The sequence below is a fragment of the Mercurialis annua genome, linkage group LG5 (assembly GCF_937616625.2).
Source record: "Mercurialis annua linkage group LG5, ddMerAnnu1.2, whole genome shotgun sequence".
NCBI lineage: Eukaryota > Viridiplantae > Streptophyta > Magnoliopsida > Malpighiales > Euphorbiaceae > Mercurialis > Mercurialis annua.
The window spans coordinates 32,388,834-32,399,624 of record NC_065574.1 but is presented as its reverse complement, the minus strand read 5'-3'; the positions used below and the strand labels follow the sequence as shown (position 1 = coordinate 32,399,624).

The 10,791-nt window shown below is 31.1% G+C and overlaps 1 long non-coding RNA gene across 1 annotated transcript; it reads right to left on the bottom strand.

The window, feature by feature from the left end:
- Positions 1–345: 345 nt before the first annotated feature.
- On the bottom strand, positions 346–1,498 carry LOC126682773 (uncharacterized). Its single transcript, XR_007641511.2, has 2 exons — positions 1,306–1,498; positions 346–541 (listed from the first exon to the last, which is right to left on the bottom strand). It is a non-coding gene; the product is annotated as an uncharacterized LOC126682773 (long non-coding RNA).
- Between the last annotated feature and the right edge of the window lie 9,293 nt (positions 1,499–10,791).

The following is a 10,791-nucleotide window of genomic DNA, read 5'->3' as shown; positions in this document are numbered from 1 at the left end:
CTGCAGATAAAAGTAATTAATGATGGGATATTGTTCCCCTCATTAATAATATAGTGACGATTGGGTTACCCTCGCTAATTGTCATGTATTGGCGACAATATTCCCATCACTAAATCGATATTATACCGTCATTAATATTGTTTTAGCTATGAAATTTCCCCTCACTATATCAATTTATACCCTCATAGTTATTATGCATCTGCCTATTATATATTGATGGATTTCCCCTTTATAAATGATTGTTATCCCCTCATTAATTATTATTTTAATGGCACGTATTTATTATTTATTAAAATTTTACTTATATGATATCTACCATCACATTATATATGAATACAATAAAAATAACACTGGAATCTTCATTATAATAAAAATTAAATGTTTAATACCATATATTCATGTAGAATCAAAATAAAACTTTCATCCAATAACTGTTTCTATCTATTAAATCAAAATATGTACACATATGACGAGATTATGACTATCTACTCTCGGACGTGATCGCTCTGTAATTCTCATGAAATCTTCTGATAAAAATATCCTGCAAAATTTAAATTCAAGATGGAAAATATAAATATTTTACTCTAAGTTTCATAAAAAAATATAATACTTACATTATAAGAATCTTCATTTAGTGAAAATATTTTTACCTAATATAACAAGATAAAAAAAACCACCAGTGTTTGTCAATTTGCATCAGGCCTCCTGAAATATAAAAAGAAGGAAAATATTAGCTAACAAAAACTAGGATAATATTCAGTAAATTAATGTTGAACACATTACAATGAAATATGATAGGCTGTCTAAAGACTATCTAGTTTAGAAAGGAACAAAAACATTAGACTAAAGACTATCAATAGACTAGATGCCAAATTAACAAATGTGTCATTGAATGAAATTTACTATGTTATAATTTTAAATTTGCAGGTCAAGATTGATCTCTCTCATTTATGTCTAATTACCACATATGATGCCATGCCATTGACAAACATCGCTATTGTTATTCTATGGCATCATAGCCTTACGAAGCATTGGCAGATGCATATAAAATTAACCAAATCAACTAGATATATATTATTCCTCAAAAAAACTGACTGAGTCAACCAAAAATATCAAATTTCATAAATCACTTAAAAAAATGACAAACACATGCTATATGGAAAGGAGAGGCAGTATAATTTCATGCTATAAGAAAAATGATCTATACAAAACAGGGGTGCAATTTCTACAGCAAACATGAGAATGTTGTAAATTCAAGAGGTAAAATAAAACATAAGGTAAAGTAAAAATATAAGCAGAACTAACCTCATCGTGAGATGTTGAAGGCGTAACTATTTTCCTTCCACCTAGAACTGCCACATATTTTGCACAAGTTGGAATTTTCTTCTTCTTTCCAATAGAGCATGCAGTTATTGATACATGAATCTATTTTTTTGTAGGAGAGACCTTAATCCTTTACAATCTGTTTCGCTTCATAAAAAGATTTTGGCAACGTGGAACCAGTGGGAGTATTTCAACTACCCATTTTACAAACATATCAAATGATCTATTAGTCCAGTGACCGAGACTTTTAATGTGTAACAGTTTGATCATTGCTGCTAATTTTGAGGTCTTGCAACCAGGATAAACTTCTTCATCTAAATCTTTCAAGAGCCTATAAAATTTCAATGCTTCAGAATTGGGATTCTCTTCATTCACTTCACAATTTGAGGAGTGATTGCCAAATTCACTTTCATTCATATTAGGATATAGATCTCTTATGATTTCTTCAATTTCCTCGGCATTTTCAAAGTCTTCTGATTCTTCTTTATCGATCTTAGATTCACCAACTCTTTCACCATGATGATACCAAAAAGTATAACTCTCCATTATTCCATAAACTATTAAATGAGATCGAATCATTTTACGATTTGCAGAAAATGTATTATTACACCGAACATATGGGCATCGTACTTTATGCTCATCAGTTTTATTCCTAAAAGCATAACTTATGAACGGTTCAATCCCATCTCCGTATTCTTTATCTAATCTATCAATTTTAGAAAGATTAATCCATTGTTTATTAGGTGCCATTTTCCTAAAAAGTATAGCCAAACTATTAAGCAACTTAAAGTTAAAGATAAACTAATTAGAGGAAAGCAAAAACATAATAGAACATTAGGGAGAAAACGTACCTTATTCAGAACAAATGATAAACTTTGAAGCAAATTTAAGATTATTGGTTCAGGTGAAGTAGTAGAAGATGTTGAAGGACCTGATCAATAACCAGAAAAAAAAAATATGTTAGAAAACTTTCTATTCTTATGAACATCTAACCCACTAAACTAGTTACGCAAGTAAATAAATATCATAAAAAAGATTACTACATAGTGGTCAGTTAAAAAGTTACAAAAGTGAAGTGACACATTTAGAGTTTTATATTACTCGTTTTTGGTAAAAGTAAATGAGAAGTGAATTAATCCTAATTATAATTATAAACGAAATGATGAATTTAAAACGCATTAGCTCGTTGACTAATCTTTTAATAATATAATTTATTACAAATTAACTAGTTTTAATATTTTGATTTTGATTTTCAAATTGCAAAAAATAACATGCATGGATTTGCTAAAGACTTTTTCTAATGAATTTTTCAAGTGGACTGTGCATACTCGGACAAGAAAAGAACAATGTTTAAAATGATTCATGCACAAAGAAACAAGCAGAACATGTTGGACCAACATGTATTAAATGGTTCATGCATAATGAGACAAACAGAACATGAGAAAATGGTCATAAATTATGTAATTTATTGTATTAGTAATATCAATTATCCTAAATCATGTATAATTATACTAGCATAACATGTTAGACATATGCTTAAGAGACAATCCTCATAAAACTCCAGTATCTATTCTCAGTAACATACTTGAAGAACATATTTCTATTCTCTAATAAGAAAACAATTAAAAAGCTATTAAGCTATATAAACATTTTGTTATTTAGGAGAAAAGATATAATGTAACCAAGGTTCAGTTTATAACAAAACAAGAATTCATGCAATTATAGGTAGAAAAATAACAGATTCAATCAATTATAAGAATCTAAAATTATTAAACAACTTAACCAAATCAAATAAATGATTTTTTTTCAAATAAAAAATAAATTAAAAACTGTCCACATTTTCATAGCTTTACATACCTACATCCATAAAAAAAACTTATTTATATGTTTATTTTAAAAGATAAAAGTTTCACACATAAAATATTTAAAATTATATTATTTATAAATATATAAACAAATAAACAATTGATATTCAGGAGTATATCAGTTAATAACATTTTTCACAATACAAAAAATCTTATAAAAATTAAATTATTATTTATGTATAAAACAATTGCATCAATTTGTTGCATTTTTTTTAAATAAGCTCAGTTTTATTAATAGCCAAACATAATTAAGTACAAACCATACCAAGACAAACACAGCAATTTGGTTAAACCCAAAAATTCCAAATCTAAAATTGAAACCATACCAAGATAAATTTAGTTTGAGTATTCAATCAATTACAATTTTATATCTACATTACCTTTGGTATGGACAGAATTGAAGTAATTTTCCAAAATAAATATGAGAATAAGAGAAAATAAAAGTGAAGAAATCAAGTAAAAGGAATCCATGTACATACTACTATCATTTATTTCTAGAATTTTGTAAGCGATTTCAGCAGGACAATCAATTAAAAAGAACAACAGATAACAATCATTATAATAGAACTTAAAATTGAACTATGAATATGACTCTAAAACGAAGTTCACCAAAATTACAATTGGTAGAACCAATTTATAATTAAAAAATTAAAAAACTAACCGATTGCTAGTAGACAAAACTATTGATGATTTAACGCAATTTGGCACATGGTCACTTAGAACTGAGGACGATTGCGAGCAGATAAAATTTTGGTGCCGACCTTCTTCTATTAACACAACTTTTTTTGATTAACACCAAATTGGGAAAAATATAATCAGAGAGAAAAGAACAGGGCTTTTAGGGTGGTGTTGTGTCAAATAAAAAAAGGAAAAGGCTGTAAATAATGAGAAGAAAATATTAGAGAGTAAAAAGTTAGGGCTTTTTAGTTGTGGTGTAGTGTCAAATAGAAAAGGAAAAAGCTGTAAATAATTAGGTTTTGAAACGTTGTTTAGGAAAATAAAAATAAGGAGGGGAATTTTAATGACTTAGCGCCAATATTATTTGATAGAAATCTGAAATAGTGAGGGGCTTTGTAAATTAGACGGGATCATTTAAGTGTTCATCATTATTGGTACTATTATTAATGATGAAATTTATTTACTCTCGTAATTAGTACGTAATTTACCCTTTTAGTGACAAATTTTTAGTACCCTCGTTAAATTTTCATCATTAAAAGTTATATTTTTTGTAGTGAATAGCTACGAGATCGAACGACGCATGGAACCTGCGTGATCGATTGATAACGTTGCAGTTTTTGGGTTAGCGATTCCGGTGAGTTGCATTTTAATTTCGCATATTATTTATAAAAGCTAATTTCATATATGATAAGTTTTCCTGCCAAATACATCGCATTTATATGATTTGTTTGTATATGATTTTGTTATGTTTGATTGCTTTTATATATCAACCTTGTAGTGATATTTATGGTCTGTATGAGATATGAGATTGGTTTGTGTGAGTTGAATCGGATACATCGGTTTGCTTCGCTATCAATGTGTGGCATATAGGATACATCACTTGGCTTCGCTATCGATGTCAGCCATATAGGATACATCAGTTGGCTTCGCTATCGATGCCAGGAATATAGAATACATCGGTTGGCTTTGCTATCGATGTCAGGTAGATGAGGTTAAGTATGATAGTTGTGAAATGAAAAATCATGAATTATATTTTGAGTATGCGAAGTTATAATTTTAATAATACCGTTAATAGTTTGCAAACTCACTCACAGGAATATAGAATACATCGGTTGGCTTTGCTATCGATGTCAGGTAGATGAGGTTAAGTATGATAGTTGTGAAATGAAAAATCATGAATTATATTTTGAGTATGCGATGTTATAATTTTAATAATACCGTTAATAGTTTGCAAACTCACTCAGTATTTCCCAAAATACTGACCCCCTCACTCTGATGTTTTTCAGGTAGACATAGTCGAATCAGACAAACCATCTTTATTGTGCCAGAAGTCGATTGACTTGCACAGAGTATGAGTTCCTAGAGTTGCATTAGTCAGTAGGTGTCAGTATAAGATTTGTGATTGATTTTAAACAGTTTACTTTGAATGTAAATTCTGATATAATATTTTAATATCTATAATTGTATTATTTAAAAGAGTTTTCTGAAAACATTTTATATATATGATATTATGCTTTTATATGCGAAATTATTCAGTAGTTTTACGCTTGCTACGGGTTTTGGAGCTACCACTCCCATTCCCTAGCGCCTGGCTCGTCTCAATAATTTGGGTCGTGACAGTTTACAAACGTTACGAAACAAATCAAAACGTTTTACCTTTTTAAAAATTTAAGCCGAACGTTTACAAACGCTATGAAGCAAATCCAAACATTTCACCTTTTTAGCGATTGAAGCCGAACGTTTACAAACATTACAAAAAAAATCAAAGCGTTTAAAACGTTTGAAATCCAACCATTTGGCTTCAATCGCTAAAACGGTGAAACGTTTGGTTTTGTTTCGTAACGTTTGTAAATGTTTGGCTTACATAGGTAAAAAGTGAAATGTTTGAATTTGTTTCGTAGCGTTTTAAACGTTTGGTTTTGTTCCGAAACATTTGTAAACGTTTGGTTTAAATCGCTAAAAATGTGACCGTTTGGATTTGTTTCATAACGTTGGTAAACGTTTGGCTTATATCGCTAAAAAGGTGAAACGTTTTAAACGTTTGGCGTAAATCACTAAAAATGTAAGCCAAACGTTTACAAACGTTGCAAAACGAAACCAAACATTTCACCTTTTTAGAAATTTAAGCCAAACGTTTACAAACGTTACAAAACAAAACCAAACGTTTCACCTTTTTAGCGATTTAAGCCAAATGTTTGTAAACGTTACGAAACAAATCCAAACGTTTCACCTAACATTTAAAACGTTACGAAACAAATCCAAACGTTTCACTTTTTATAGTGTAATATCCCGTAAAATTTTACATTTTTTTTACATTTAAATTCCGACATTTTTCCCGGTCGTTTTGAAGTAATTTCGATATTAGTGGCTTGGTTCGAGTTGTTTGGTTTGGGTGTGATTTTATTGGTTTAACCAATTATATTTTTAAATCAAAAAAAAAAAATTAGAATTCAGTCATTCCCGTTCGGGAATTGAAATTCCCGAACGGGAATCTCATTTTTTTGGGCCTGGTCTCGTTCGAGACCAGGCATTCCCGAACGGGAATCATGGCCTGAAAGGCCATTCCCGTTCGGGAATCACACAGCCCATAGGACCCCTTCGTTTGGCCCTCTTCGACCTCGTTTACGGCCCGCTTCCACTCGTTATTTAAAAGCGACTTCCAAACAGAAAACCTAGATCACGCTGCAAGGTAGCCCTAGACGTTTTTCGTTTGTTCTTTCGCTGAGAAACGAAGCCGTAATCATCCACCAAAGATCGCTGTTCAGTAAGTATCCTTGATTCATTTGATTTCAGTTTTCTCTTGAAACGTCCTTCGGTTTTCTGATTCGTTCTTGCTCGTTTCTTAATCGAAATCAGAACCGTTTGATTCCAGACGATCTAGACTCACGTATCTACGTTTCCCTACCTCAATTTCGCTGAACGGTACGCCGTCGATCTCGTTCTAATCAATCCCGTTTTATCGTTTCTGGTTGCTATGTTTTCTGTTCATGCTTTGTATGTTTCTGCCGATCTCTTTTTGGATGCTTGGTTATGATTTTGAGTATTAAATGATCCTAAACCATGTTCCCTTCATTGTTGATGGATTTAATCTTTGTTTAGTCGTTACTTGTTTAAGCTCGGTTAGAAATCCTTAACTCGTTTTTATGGTTTCTCTTCGTCGTTTTGGAACAAATGGTTACAGTGATTGTCATTGTTTCGTTCTTGCCTTAATCTCATGTTTACAGACTCTAGATTGAAGTATGATGTGGTTTTGATTGAGGGTTTGAGATTTGGCATGATTCAGTTTCATGATTTGCTTTCAAATTGAATTTACATTGTTTGGTTTGTTTCAATGATTTGAGCTTCTGTACGTGAATTTCATGTGGGTTATAAGTTAGGAAGATGATTGGTCAAATAATCACTTTAATCACCAAAGACTTAAACTTTAATCAACTTAATACCTTAAGTTAGCTATACCTAATGGAATGGATTTCTTTTTGATTTATAACTAAAAAGTTGTTAACGATTATTAATTATGAATAAATTTAATATAATTACTCGGGTAATTATATTTGCCTACAAATGTTTTTTGTCAAAAGTTGGCTAAATTACAATCTAGCCCCTAAACTTGTTTTATAACTGAATTAAGTGGATTTTTGATTAATAACTTTATAGTTGGTTTTTATTATAAAGAAAAGCAAGTAATTTGATTTCGGATATCAAATTGGCAAAAGTACGATTTAGTCCCTAATTGACAAAAGTACGATTTAGTCCCTAAACTTTTATTAACTTAATATGATTAAGTTTTTGGGGTTGTAACTTGGGTTACTTGAAATTGAAGTTTTTGAGTTCCGCTTTTAAAATGGATTATTATTTTGTTAAATTGTTTTATAAATATAAACTTGGGTTATATTTGATAAACGTTTTGAATCGGGTTAGACTTGGGTCGCCCGACAAGTGAGGTTAGCTTGGAAGTTTTTGATAACTCGGCTAACCCACTATTTGGAAATTATTTATTATTTAAAGTTATTAAATAATATTTATAAATTGGATTTTAAGCGGGAACTCAATAGACTTATATTAATTGGGCTTTATTACCTTATGGGTATTAATTGTGTGTGCTTTGGATTGTTTATTCCGACATGTCATTTGTGCTAGTCCTATGTGGTGTCTAGTACTCTCTAGAGTTAGGGTCTGTTTTTAATAATTATTTTATTTGTCTAGACTCGTCCACTGTTCGTGCTTCAGAGGCGAACCAGAGTTAGTTGCTTGCCGGTATTTCACGTGGATTAGCAAGCAGTGAGTTTATATTTACTATTTACCGCTTTATTAAGTAAATTGTTATTTTAATATTAAATATATATACTGTACGTATATTTCGAACTGTTTTTATATTATGGCTCTTAGTTGGAACATGCTACCTAATGGGCATCATTAGGACTGCGTGCGCACCGGTATTGATCTGGGTAAGGTATATATGGAAATGTGGTAACTCGGTGTGAGCATAGCTCTCGGGACCAGGTAGAGTAACTCGGTGTAGCTCAGCTCTCGGGACTCTGGTATAAGTGTGGTCAGTGGTAACTCGGTGTAGCTCAGCTCTCGGGACCAGACCTATTGGATTATGATTATTATGTAGAATTGTGGATTAGGGTTCCAACTATTATCTGTAATATCGTTATTAAATGTTTTAAACGTTTTAAAGGTTTTCCTCTTAATAAATGTAAATAGTGGTATGAACTCATCTCAGTATATCTGACTCCGTTGTTTTCCCAATTTTCCCAGGGTTATGATATGAGAGAGTCTGGTGATCTCCGCATTTACTTTTCCTCGGAGGTTCCATTTATTTTGATAAACTGTCAAACTATTTTATTCTTAGACCGCAGTAGTTGACTAGACGTCTTTATTATTAATATTACAGTTGTTTGTCGGATTGGTCTGACTGGTTATATTGCTCTGGCATGTTATGTATTTATTTCGGATTATTCATGTTATGCCTATTTTAGACTCAAAATTGAATAAGCATGTTATATTAACTGTTGATTATTATAACTGCTAGTTTAGGCTGAAGTCTCGGTTGCCCCCGAGCATTGGTTTTCTGCAGGTTTATGTATTTATGATTTAAATGAAAGGCTAGCTGCGGGTTTCGGTACTACATTACCCATACCCTAGTGCCGGTCGCGATTCATGAAAATGGGTCGTGACATATAGCGATTTAAGCCAAATGTTTACAAACGTTACGAAACAAATCCAAGTGATTCACCTTTTAGCAATTTAAGCCAAACGTTTACAAACGTTACGAAACAAATCCAAACGTTTCACCTTTTTATCAATTGAAGCCAAACGTTTACAAACGTTATAAAACAAAACAAAATGTTTCCCCCTTTTTAGCAATATAAGCCAAACGTTTACAAACATTACGAAACAAATCCAAACGTTTTACCTTTTTAGCAATTTAAGGCAAACGTTTTCAAATGTTACAAAAAAAATCCAAACGTTTCACCTTTTTTTGCGATTTAAGCCAAAAGTTTACAGACGTTACAAAATAAATAAAAACATTTCACCTTTTTAGCGATTGAAGTCAAACATTTAAAACATTAGGAAATAAATCCAAACGTTTCACGTTTTTAGCGATTTAAGCCAAATGTTTACAAACGTTACGGAAAAAATCCAAGCGCTTCACCTTTTTAGCAATTTAAGCCAAACGTTTACAAACGTTATGAAACGAATCCAAACGTTTACAACGTTACAAAACGAATCCAAACGTTTTCCCTTTTTAAGCGATTTAAGCCAAACGTTACGAAAAAATCCAATTGTTTCACCTTTTTAGCAATTTAAGCCAAACGTTTAAAAACTTTACCAATCAAATCCAAATGTTTCCCCTTTTTATTGATTGAAGCCAAACGTTTATAAACGTTATGAAATAAAACCAAACGTTTCACCTTTTTAACAATTTAAGCCAAACATTTACAAACTTTGCAAAATAAATCCAAACGTTTAACCTTTTTAGCAATTTAAGCTAAACGTTTATAAAAGTTACAAAACAAATCCAAACGTTTCATCTTTTTAGCGATTTAAGGCAAACGTTTACAAACGTTACGAAACAAATCCAAACGTTTCACCTTTTTAGCAATCGAATTTGACCGTTTACAAACTTTACAAAATAAACCAAACATTTAAAACGTTATGAAACCAATTCAAACTTTTTTCTTTTTAAGCAATTTAAGCCAAACGTTTAAAAATGTTACGAAAAAAATCCAAGCATTTCATCTTTTTAGCAATTTAAGTCAAACGTTTACAAAAGTTATGAAACAAATCCAAACGTTTCACCTTTTTAGCGAATGAAGACAAACGTTTACGAACGTTTAGAAACAAAACCAAACGTTTATAAATGTTACGAAACAAATCCAAATGTTTCATCTTTTTAGAAATTTAAGTCAAACGTTTACATACGTTATGAAACAAAAGCAAACGTTTCACATTTTTAGCGATATAAGCTAAGCGTTTATAAACGTAACAAAACAAAACCAAACTTTTCTCCTTTTTAGCAATTTAAGCCGAACGTTTGTAAACGTTACGAAACAAATCCAAACTTTTCACCTTTTTTAGTGATTTAAGCCAAACGTTTACAAACGTTACAGAACAATACGAAACGTTTCACATTATTAGCGATTTAAGGCAAACGTTTTTAAATGTTACAAAACAAATCCAAATGTTTCCCTATTTTAGCGATTTAAGCCAAACGTTTACAAACATTACGAAACAAATCCAAGCGTTTCAATTTTTTAGCGATTTAAGCCAAACATTTACAAATGTTATGAAACAAATCCAAACGTTTCACCTTTTTAGCAATTTAAGCCAAGCGTATACAAACGTTACGAAACAAATCCAAAAGTTTCACTTTTTTAGCGATTTGAGCCAAATGTTTAGAAATGTTAAGAAACGAATC